Source organism: Alosa pseudoharengus, unplaced genomic scaffold (genome assembly GCF_046254945.1).
Source record: "Alosa pseudoharengus isolate Yale_2024_CS ecotype anadromous, Long Island Sound unplaced genomic scaffold, YU_APseudo_1.1 YU_APseudo_1.1_scf_6, whole genome shotgun sequence".
In the NCBI taxonomy this organism is placed as follows: domain Eukaryota; kingdom Metazoa; phylum Chordata; class Actinopteri; order Clupeiformes; family Clupeidae; genus Alosa; species Alosa pseudoharengus.
Window position 1 is genome coordinate 23,704,878 of NW_027468848.1, and position 12,500 is coordinate 23,717,377.

Sequence of the window (12,500 nt, forward strand, 5' to 3'; positions counted from 1 at the left end):
TATGAGTAAAGCTACTGTATGAACTGGAACTAAGCAACACAGTTTCCCAAAACCATAGTTCCAACAAACGTTCACAAACACTATTGTAAATATGTAGTTCAAACTTCAGCTCTTGACCAGTGGTTGAATCATAGCTCCATGCAGGGTTCATCACGTCACCTATGCCAGTTAGTTGTGTTCAGATGAATGATTATAAATGCATTCAGGTTGCTGGTTGACAACACTGCTAACCACCATACAACCCTATTTATAATTGCCTTAAGAAAGCACACCCACAAGACTAACCCCTTGCAGAGACGTGCATGCAGGTGAATTCACACACCTGCAGATAATGATGCCAGAGACACACCTCTGCTAAATCCGCTAGTCTCTGTAGTCGTACAGGAAACTCCAGTACTGGCCAGTCCACAGCAACAATATTGCCCACTGCAAGAGGATTTTAGGTAGGACACAATAAGTTGTTATCCTGGCAGGCACCGCTGGGATTCGAACCCAGGATCTCCTGTTTACTAGACAGGCGCTTTAACCAACTAAGCCACGGCGCCACACAATCTACAAACCATATGCAACTAGATATGTTTAAGACATAACAGCTTGTAGGAGAAATACTGTAAGAGGACACACACACACACACACACACATACATTGCGCATTACCCATGGAAATACAAACACATACATACTTTATGCAAATGTTCAGTGATCCACATATTGCTGCACATACACACATAGAGCATTTACATGCTCTGAAAGGCTCAAGTGTGTTGTTAGTGTAAGCAGATGCAACGTGTGAATAACTCTGTAACTCTGTGCTGCCATTACCCACTACCCTATCATGATCAACAAGTGCAGTGTGGGGGGGGGGGTAGTGAAAGAGAGATAGCAACCAATGCTTGGTCTCTTTATGACTGTTTACCATGCTGACTCTCTCTCTTGCACACACACACACACACACACACACACACACACACACACACATGGGAGTTGTAAAAAGGCTTCAGTTACAAAAACACAAATAGCTCACTATTCATAACACTAATGAGATCTGCCAGGGCAGCAGGAGCCCAGGGCTTGAAATACACACAACCTTCCCTGTCTGTCTCTCTCTCTTACACACAAACACACAGCACCTTCCCTGTCTGTCTCTCTCTCTTACACACAAACACACAGCACCTCCCCTGTCTCTCTCTCTCTCTCTCTCTCTCTCTCTCACTCTCACTCTCTCTCTCTCTTACACACAAACACACAGCACCTCCCCTGTCTCTCTCTCTCTCTCTCTCTCTCTCTCTCACTCTCTCTCTCTCTTTCTTACACACAAACACACAGCACCTCCCCTGTCTCTCTCTCTCTCTTACACACAAACACACAGCACCTCCCCTGTCTCTCTCTCTCTCTCTCTCTCTCTCTCTCTCTCTCTCTCTCTCTCACTCTCTCTCTCTCTCTCTCTCTTACACACAAACACACTGCACCTCCCCTGTCTCTCTCTCTCTCACACACATACACAGCACCTCCTCACTACTCCTTTTCTCCCCTTAACTCCCTTCTCTTGTAGTCTACTTCCCTCTCTTCTCCCCTTAACTCCCTTCTCTTGTAGTCTACTTCCCTCTCTTCTCCCCTTCTCTTGTAGTCTACTTCCCTCTCTTCTCCCCTTCTCTTGTAGTCTACTTCCCTCTCTTCTCCCCTTCTCTTCTCTTGCCGTCTCTTCTCTTCTTGTCATTCACTCCCCTTCTGTATTCTCTGTTAACCAGGCGTCAGAAGGCAGGAAATACCATGTATTTGGTTCTACTTGTGCACCTAAAACAGGAGATTTCACTGATTATTCCCATCTCTGCCTCTCAGGTTTTTTCATCCATCACTTCTTTTCTTTCCCTCCTGCCCCCCCCCCTCTCTCTATCCTCCTGTCCCATCTATATCATTCCTTCGATCTGATCTTTTGCCCTATCCTCTTGTGTCTCTTATCTCCTCTTCAGGTCGTGGCATTAATACTCTCTCTCGCTCTCTCTCTCTCTCTCTCTCTCTATCTCTCTCTCTCTCTCTATCTCTATCTCTATCTCTCTCTCTCTCTCTCTGCCCTCTGCTCTCGTGTCTCTCCTCTCCTCTTCAGGTCGTGGCATCAATACTCTCTCTCTCTCTCTCTCTCTCTCTCTCTCTCTCTCTCTCTCTCTCTCTCTCTCTCTCTCTCTATCTCTCTCTCTCTCTCTATCTCTATCTCTCTCTCTCTCTCTCTCTCTGCCCTCTGCTCTCGTGTCTCTCCTCTCCAGGTCATGTCCCATCTGTACTTTCCACTCTGTTTACGTCCTCATCCATCTTCATAAGTCGTCTCCACTCTAACCTCCCGTCTCATGTCCAGTCTAAAAGCAGACCTCTGCTCCTGCGCTGTCCTGCTCCCGACGCGATATCATTTCATTTCCTGTCCAGCGGCCAACGCCACTTTCTCAATCCCAACACATTACAAAACTGACGAGAGAAAAAAACAAAAAAAAACGTTATACTGTAATTGCAGCCCACGGCTGGGAATGCTGCAACAGGCCCTTTGTTAAGTGCACCTGAAGTGCAGTGCGGTTGGGAGAGGTAGGATGTTTTTTAGTGGAACGGCGGTGAACGCTCGCGCCGTTCCCACACCACTTTAGGGATCAGGAGGGGCTCTCTAATTACAGGAAGGAAGTGTCAATCACTCCGATGCGTACCTGCCGACCAAGCTGGCGGCATGGGGGAGATGAGCGGCGTCGGTGGGGGAAGACCGAGGGGGGGCTCCCACAAACAGGCATCCAATCCATTCTGAATGGTCCACGTGCTTGTCTGTTTATTATTCCTCGCTGTACCTCTGGCTGGATGTGGAATTGAAAACGAGATCACTGGAATCCCTCGCAGCTGGCTAGGGGGGCTTTGAAGTGCTCCCGGGGTAATTAACCTTTGGTTGGGAACATGGAGGGGCTAGCCGAAGGGTGGGACGGGGCAGGGGAGCAGGGGATGGGGGAGCAGGGTGTGTGTGTGTGTGTGGGTTGGTGTGTGTGTGTGTGTGGGGAAGGGAGGTGTATAGGCGTGAGGAGTGTTTGATGTGGTTTGGGGAGAGTTTGCTCTGCTATTCCGTGACCTATCCGGGCCTTGACGACCAACTCCTGACATGTCGGAGCAGTGCGGCTCATGGTAGAGCGACGTGTGCCCCCGGGAACTCCTGCCACTCCCCTGTGGAACTGTCGCAACGTGCAGCTGCCAAAAACAGCAACCACACCACACTGTACCGCACCACATTGGACCCCACCCCAGAGCAACTGACACCTGGCTTCATGCTCCCCTTCCCCCCTCTACCTAATGAGGCTCATCCCTTGTTCTGTCAGGGAAGGGCCAACATGCACCCACTCACCCCACAGACTTTTCCAGAAGCACAATATCTGAATCTATTTCATTGTTTTGACTTAACTCTTGACTTGGAGCTACTATTGTACTTCTACGATGAACAACAACCTGACCTAGGTCATTTTATGACCCCCACCACCACCATGTGCTATCACACATGCTTTTTTTGTGCATACTAACTGACTTGAATTACCACATTATTACATGCATGCCAGTTTTATACAGTTCTTGTATGTCTTTTACATGTGGATGATTTTTTCCACCTAATACATTACATCTTTTGTTTATAAATGTTTGTAACATTCCTAATATCTTTCTTACCCACTTAATGGAATGGAACAAAGCTCCAACTTAACATTTCATGGTTCTATGCAACCTGTGTGCATCTGACAAGAAAGGACCTGACCTTCAACTTGAGCTTGATCTGATGCTGCTCTCACTGACCCATTGCCTGCTGCAACACAGGCGCCTTATCTGCTCAGTCTCAGTACACTCACAGACCCAGTTATCAGATAATGCACATAACAGGGGAAACCCGTTCCCAGGCTGCAAATCAAGGAGAAATAATGAGAGAGAGAGAGAGAAAGAACAAAAGAACAAAAGAGCCAATAAGCCATAATGAAAAACAGACAAGCAAGCAACCTCAGAAGGCCTCTCAGTTTTCAGTCTCTCCATCTTGTGTCCTGCACTGCGACAGCCGGGCCAGTGAAACGCCTGTGGTGTGGACGGACAGAATGAGCAGAGAGGTGTCATTCTAATCCCCGTGAAATATCTCTCTGTCTGCTGCTGTTGCCTGAGTTCACGGCACTAGGGGATTTGGCTTTCTATAATAAGGCACACACACACACACACACACACACACGTTCAGGTCACTCTGCACAGCCTCACAAAAGGGGCTCAACACATATCCTTAGCTCTTGAAGGCACGACAGTCAAGTGAGTGATTACACAAGGACCTCCATTCCTCAGTTATTGATGAGGAAGTCCCCCAATCAACCTTCTCGTGAGCTTCTCATGACACTGGGAGTCATTGGACATCAGATACGGTGGGGTCACTTTGACATTTTACTGGATACTGCGGAGCAGGATTACTGCTAACACTATTAGATTATGGGCGCATCAAATGTGCTACCGTATACCATGCAGTGTGCCAGGGCATGTTGATGCCAGTTTGTCCCACTGGGGATCTGAGTACAGTGAGGTCGTTGAGCCAAAAGATGTGCCCCTCTACAAACAAGCATCACTACCCTTTTATAGGCCACTTTCATAGCCCTCATAATCTAACCAGTGGTGCCATCTATGGATTTACAAAGAAAAAAATGTCAGTATAAACCTACATAAGATAAACCGACTGTCCAAAACAATTAGGTTATTTCAAAGAGTACATTATTGTTGCCTAGACATAATTTGTTTTCAGCCACCAGTTGCTAGCTTTGTTGCCAAATGACCCAGGTGACAGAGCCATTCATTTTGATCCCAGAAGGCCTTATTCCTTCCATTTCCACAGGATCCCTCTTCTGGGCACCATCCAGACTTCTCGCCACATGATGAGGCTGAATCACCCCAGGCAAAATCAGGTCACCCCAGTCAACCTCAGGTCAAACCTTTTAAAGGACTTAACATGGATTAAGACATCCAAACACTGAAAACACCCCATTTGATTTCATTCTCATTTAGCGCTGCTCACCGCTGTTAAATTGCAGTGGATGCTGCCAACATGTCACTCTGTGGTGTCTATTACAAATGTGTCTGTCAGGCATCTTAGCGGTTTAGGGCCTGAGGGGCCATGGGTCATCCTGCGGTGCAATTTCAGTAACAATTGAACTTCCAGATGAGATTTATATTAGGCATTTTATAAATGTCTAAGATGCTGTTGAACCTTAACCCATTCCAGCAGCCACATTTAACGTGTTTCTTATGTAACACATTGGTAAGACTGAAATTGTAAGCGCTCCCATGATATTTCTTACTTCACAGTTGTTTATAGGCCATTCAGAAGTGATCCTTTAGAGGAAAGTTACTTTCAAATCCTCATGTATTCCACTAGCGGAGACATATAGATTTTTTTGATAGGGCCAAGCATAAATGTGCAGTCTGCAATTTGGCAATTTCAGAAGATTGTTCTTCACAGTCCTGTAGCTGTCCTTTCTGTGTGTTTTTGCTAAGACAAAATTTGGTGTTTGTATCAAAGATTCTAGAATCTTTGGTTTGTATCCAGTCCTGGCCCTCTAAATGGAAATCAGATATCTTGACTCAGCCATAAACAACCCTTAGCCAATCAGCATGGTGCTTCAGGAGCACATAAGGGATGAGTCTACTTTGATTGGCTGATTGACTCAAATATCAACAACCTTTTGCAAAAAATGAAACTGTTTCTAAGATGGCATCTTTAATGGCTTGATGACATATGGAAATCAGACCCTCTGAATTTATTATGACCGCCGCTAGCGAAGCTAGCGAAGCGGTCATATAGGGATTTTTTTTTTTTTTTTTTTTCCCGTCATCTACTTCCTGAAATTTTGGTCAACGATACCCGGGGCACCGAAACACCGGGGCACATGAAATTTGGTGGGTATGTAGCCCCACTAGACTTTTACGGAAAAATTTCGTTTGGTCCCCGGGGGCCACTCCCCCTCCGCGCTGGGCCCCCCGAAACACAAAAAATGCAGTTTTTCCTAAATAACTACCTGAACCATGGCACCGAGGATGAAGAAATTTTTATGGTATGTTGGTCTCAAGGGCCCACATCAACCTAGCCCATAATCACTCATTTGTGATTTGCACCCCCCCGGTAAAAAATGAAAATGCAATATCATTCTGCTTTAATCGCCCCTCCCTTCAGTAAAGACGTTCAGAACTGCACCAAATTTTATGTGTATGATTAACCTGACATTCTCTGGGGGTATGCCAAGTTTCGTAGAATTTCATCCATGGGGGGGTCTAAAAAATTAAGTTATGTGTACATTTAGTGACTGTACACTCATTGGCCTGTAGATGGTGGTGCACACATATACACATGCACACACACACACAGGCACCCACATACTATCGGTATTAGAACGGCCGATACATAATTACAAATTCAGTAGGATTAAAAGAAAGCCAAAATAAATATTCATCATCATCATCATGGCTGCATTTCCAGTATTGGCGACAAGTAGTCGTTTGTCCACTAGATGGCGCATCGTTGCAGTGAGACGTAATTTTGTTGGAAGTTGATCTAAAGTGGGTTGGAAAGACACTACCTTCCTACAAGGACAAGACCTACAGTAGTTTACCGCAGAGAACGTCTAAGGGTAGGATGATTTCTGCATGACATGTAATTCCCATTTCCTCTTGAAGCCGAAATAAATCTGAGAATGTTTATCGGACATGCTTGTTTTTTACTGCAGGTAGGCTACGTTAATCCTATCAATAGCAGAACGTAGGTAAAATAATGTTACCGTTAGCATGGTTGAGTGATGGAGGCCAATTTGATTATTGATGTATTTGTAGAAAACCATAAATGCGTTTATAGGCTACCAAGCAAATCGATAACAGCACTAATTGTATCTTTTGACTGTCATCTCATTTGCTTATGACCATAAACTAGGCTACTAACAGGAGCTAAGTGAGTTAGCCACAACACGTTCGCTACGTGATGGTTTTTTAATGGAAAATATATAGGCTACCTGAAAGATAACCTGTCTATGATGCACCCTAAACACCGGGCTGGGACATTTCTGCTCAAGGTCTCAAAAAGCATCTGAGTCAACGTTCATTCCCAAACACCCATATAGGCTACTTCAATCCTCTATTTTCAATGGTGATTCAAGTAAGGAAGAGCATGGCTCAAAGTAAAGTAACTGAAACTACATAAATTCGTCAAAGTGAATAATTTGTGTCAACTCGCAGCAATGTAGATTTATTAACGCACCCGTGATGATCTACATCTCCATTTAAACCAGATGTTTTAGAGCGCACGTTGAGATGTATTCAGGGCAGGGCTGTACCTACACATATTTGTTGCACGTGCTACAAAAATCATTCTTTGCGATGGATGATTTAGTACCAACGTTACACGGGTCAGATACAGTTTTGCCTATGGCTATTCCGTGAGACTGAGGCGCTTTTTGTTTGTTCGAAGTGCGTGTTTAGGGTGTGAGAGGGGAGTCGATGTGCTTTGATTCCAGCTTAGTTGTAGTCTATGCGATTAAAAAACACGTGTGTGTGAAGTATCCAAACAATGATAACGCTTTCATTATGGCTGCTTTAGCCACAGACCTTGAGCTACTGTACAGTGGGTTGGGTTCCATTTAGAAGTGTCCACTTCATTCGCCCTTTCCGTGATTCACAGCTACGTGAAATGTATTACTACTGATATGCAAAACTATTAACTTTTCGCCAAGAGGTGGCAGCTTGATACTGTAAGGTGTAAGCCATTGGTTCCAAAGGAGATTTTATTTGGGTCGCCAGCATAACCTAGTGACAATTTGTGTTGTGTAATAGGCCTAGCATAGGGCCTACCTTATATAGCTTATAGTTTGTTAACAGTCACGGTTTTGTCATAACTCCCTCTATGCATTTTTGCATTTAGAATAGCTCTAAAACCGGGGGGCGAACACGTCGCAGGGGGGGCGCCAGTGCGTGGATATCTCAATCGCAAAATGAAACAATATTTCTATCGGGCGCCTACCATGGACTAGGCTGGGTGAAAATCAAAAGATTGCGTCAAAAGATTGAGCTTAACCATGGACCTCATGGTTGCAAAATGCAAGGGAACATGAATCAGCATATTATTTGCACAAACAATAACGGACAGTAGCTCTTCAACTTTGCCCGTTAAAATGTGTATGAACAGTCTCGCAACGCATTTCATGAAGGCCCTTTTGGACATGTCAGTTATTTGCACCACTGGGTAAAACGGCATTTTGTTTTAGACTACTGGTATTTCATTTGTGCATTGACAATAAAGCTGAATATCATTTGAACTAGATGACTAAACTTATGCATATGTAGAAGAAGAAACATTCACAAAAATCCATGACATGACCTCTTCTTGATAGCTGTTGAAAACTGCATGGAACTGACAGGGATTGTTTTGTTTAATAATAAATAAATAAATACATTATGCTGCTACCTTCTGCTTTTCCCAAATACAATGTAGCCTACATGTGTACCTTTCATCAGTCCAGTTGCAATGGATGGACTGTGATGAACTGCCCTACTTGTGATTGTTTAGAGATTTTAAAGGTTTTATAACAATGTTACAGATTTTTTGGCCCAGAAACAAATCTATTCACCTTTGCAGCGCCAGTAGGCTACTTTGTGTGCGGAATGTGTGCAAACACACATTCCAAACAAGCATACACAAAAGTTTCAAGAGTGGGGGATGGTGTAGAAGATGGAGACAAATTCATTATTTATTTTCGCGGAATGGATGTGCAGGACTGAGCGGCGGTCATATTTTGTACCGCTACGCGGTACATCTAGTTATACTTTCTTTTCACGCAATTCTGAATTTATTATACTTTCTTTCCACACAATTTTTCATCAATTTGATGTGTCATCTAATAGCTGTTTTAGCAAAAGTGTGAGAGGGAGAAAAAAAACAAGTTAGAATCAGAGTTAGAAAACCACATGGCAGATTTTTCCAAAAGACAGCAGAGATTTTTTAGCCTGACATGGCCATACTGTATTCAGAATTTGACTCTGATACTGCACCATTGGGTTATTGTTATTGTGCTGTCAATATGATTGCGACATGATTGTGACATCTAAACGTCTAGCTAGTTCTAGTTCTCTTGAAATTTTGTAAACAAAATCAACCAAACTACTCAGATGACATAAATGACTAGGCACTGTTGCACAGTTTTCAAGTTTTTTAGGGCATAGAAGTCCAGACCGAATTTCCCGACCTCAAATTTTGTGGGCGGTGTTAAATTCGGGCTGGCTTCCAGGCTAGAGAATTTAAGCAGAGGGAGAAAATGAGAGTGTGTGCAGACCCTTAATCCTTCCTTAGCTCCACAGTCTTTTTATAGGCCCCCTGTGGTGTCAGCCATGTTTTGCACTGTCACTCTGCCAGTGGGGTAGGCATCACTTGCCATGTGGAATATTTAGGGTCAGGTGGCTTACCTCTGTGGATACTGACATCCATCCCCACCCCCAGCCACAGCACACAAGACCGACAGAGTATGTTGCCACCTAGCACTGGCAGGTCATCAGGGGCAATCACAAGAATTCAGAGCACTGTTAGTGGAGACTGAGGTAACTGCATACCCAAATTAAGGGTGCAGTCTGATATTTCAGACAGGTGTTTATATTTCCTTAAAGGGGCTTTGTGTGAAATTCGAGTGCTATTAAGTTGTATTGAATGCACCATTAGCATTTTGAGAGCACGATCTGAAGCGGAGATGGCGCTAGCTGCTAAGCCTGCTAATTTTAGTTATCTGAACATAGGGCATTGGTGTTTTTCACATTCTATACATGCAGTGGCAGTGGTTCCTAAACTTTTAATGGCTTCTTTGACAATGACAAAAAAAAATGACAACTGCAAAAAAATGACAAGCTGCAAACTGTTTTCTTACCATGAGTTTACATACAGATAAACTACTGTAATGTCATGCAGTAGGTGATAAACCTATTGGTTTCCTACAAGTCTTTTGTACTAGGTGCTGAAAAGTGAAATTCTAAACACCAGTGCAACTTTGCTGTAAATAACTGACGTGTAATAGGCTTCTAGAGTTCAGCTTTTTCTCTTACAGTTGGGATAAGACATGATGTTAGCACTTTTGAGACACAAGTTTGGTGTTGTAGAACACTGAAATCTGGAAGATTTACTAGAAAACCCTCCGGGAATGCAATGACACAACTATTCATCACCATTTTCACCTCAATACCTTAAACCACACCCGACCGCGCATCACCATCAACAACCACTGTGTTTATCTGTACATGCAAGCGAACAGCAGGGGAAACCACCACATCGGGAAAACACACGCCGACTCCATTGAGATAAGAGAGGAGTGTGCAACACGTCTCTCAAGGTCATGTGATCCTTAAGCCAGTAAACTTCCGTCCCAGTGTAGGCCAGTATAGGAGCGAGGCTCTGGCTAGGATCGGGGTGGTGAGGGAATCACCTGGCACGGGGCCAATGCTAAGACGGATGAATGGGGGGAGATGCACATTCTGCACATGTCCCTGCGGAGGAGCAACACATTCACTTGATAAGACCTGGCCATGCCAGGCTCCATAAATCCACCGCTGCTTTTTGGGGTCATTAAGCTCGCTGCCCTAGTGGAGGAGGATGATGGTCATCGTAAAGTGTTATTACAATGTTATTACAACAATCAACAATCTGTAACTTACTGTCTATTATTAATGTTAAAACTAGGGTGTTATTGTAGGGTTGTCAAAATAATGTGTTAATTTCTCTCCTACTCTTCACTGTCTTATCGAAATGATGGCAAAAGCCCCAAAATATACTTTAACAATTAGATTAGTCACAATCTCTGGTGCCCTATTCACCTCTTATGTCACTGTGCATAGCACAATTTCAACGTAAATGCAAATGTCCACAGTAGCTTTTTAAACATGATAGAAGCAAATAATAAATGTTGCTTTTTTTCAGTAACTGTGAAAAAGGCCCATAATGGAACTGTTGATAGGAGCACCATTCGGTATAATTTCTGCTTTAAGGAATTTTAATAACATTGAAACACTTCAATCAAGCCTGAAATATATCTTTAATTAAAGCACTTAGCAGCAAGCCTGGAGGTCAGACTGGAGGTCAGAGTTTAGTTTAGCTCCTGACGTTACCCTGATAGTCTTGCCCCTGAGTAACCAATCTCATCAAAGCGCTCATATGCAGACTGTTGTGACAGATTAGCCAACTCAATAGCCAAACAGATTGCAATGCACTGCAGGTCAATGTTGGTGGTAGAGGACAAGGTGTTATCAGAGGCTTTACAGATTGTGTCCTCTGACACAACTTGATAAGCTGTCATTGAGAAATACAATTGTGTCTAAAATCCAAAACACCAAAAAAGGAGCAAAAGATGATGCATTTGGCCTGACTTCAGTGGATCAGTGGACCTCATTAACTACATTAATCACAGTTAACTCAGTGTGACCACACACATGACTGACTGTGAATGGAAATGCTAATGTAATAATGTCATAATATATGTCTTTAATTGAGATTACAGTTTTTTACAATTGTTTACACACGTTTTCAAAACTGTGTCTATTTTTCAAAACTCCACACAAAACCCACAACTGCTCACACAAAATGCAAAATGCCTCAAATCTCCAGCAAAATGACACACAACATTCAAAATGTCAAAAACATTCAAAATGTCAAAAACACATGTTTAAAGCAAACATTCGCCTCACATTACAAACACTTTTGTCATAATATGACATTTTGGATACATAATGTACACACTGTTGCTCAAAACCTAAAGCTCTTCTGTCTTAGGCTTTCTATATGTATTTCCATACAAGAGTGAAAGTTACGGTATCAACAAAGAGAAGTTGAAATACACAGTAAAAATGCAAGCAATATTGAAACCAAAAATAGTGATTTTTCCCAAATAATTTGCTGTTGTGAATACAGTATTTTACAGCAAACAAGAAAAAAAGCAAAGAAGAATACAGTGACCACCAGATGTACGTGGAGTTTTGAAAACACTGATTTTTTTTCTTCTAAAGACAAGTGTATGTGTGTGTGTGTGTGTGTGTGTGTGTGTGGGAGGTGGGGGGGGGGTCGTGTACAGTATGTATTCATAGGCCTATAGACCCTTTCAACTGCAGAAACAAACAATTCTACAGTAAGCGTTCCTAAGGCATTTCTGGAGGCACAGAAAAATTTATTGAGCTAATGGTACTGTAACATGGGGACAAACAAAAATAGAGTAAAAAGACAAATTTTACATAAAGTCAACTTTTTGTAGAACATTACTGTAAGCTAAAGTCCGATTACTGTATTTTCTCTATTTTTAAAGTATGCATTGGTTCTGAATATTTCAACCGGAAATCCTCTAGGAGCAGATTGAAAGGGTCTATACCTATATAGAGAGTATATCTATTCATAGACCTATACTAAGGCAATGATTGGATGGTGTTCAGTAAAGTAAAGAGTGTTTGCACATGTGAAGAGAAAGA

General features: G+C 43.0%; 1 non-coding gene across 1 annotated transcript; it reads right to left on the bottom strand.

Annotated features, from left to right (window-relative positions):
• Positions 1-471: 471 nt before the first annotated feature.
• Positions 472-545, bottom strand: trnat-agu (transfer RNA threonine (anticodon AGU)). Its single transcript has one exon. It is a non-coding gene; the product is annotated as a tRNA-Thr (tRNA).
• Positions 546-12,500: the final 11,955 nt, after the last annotated feature.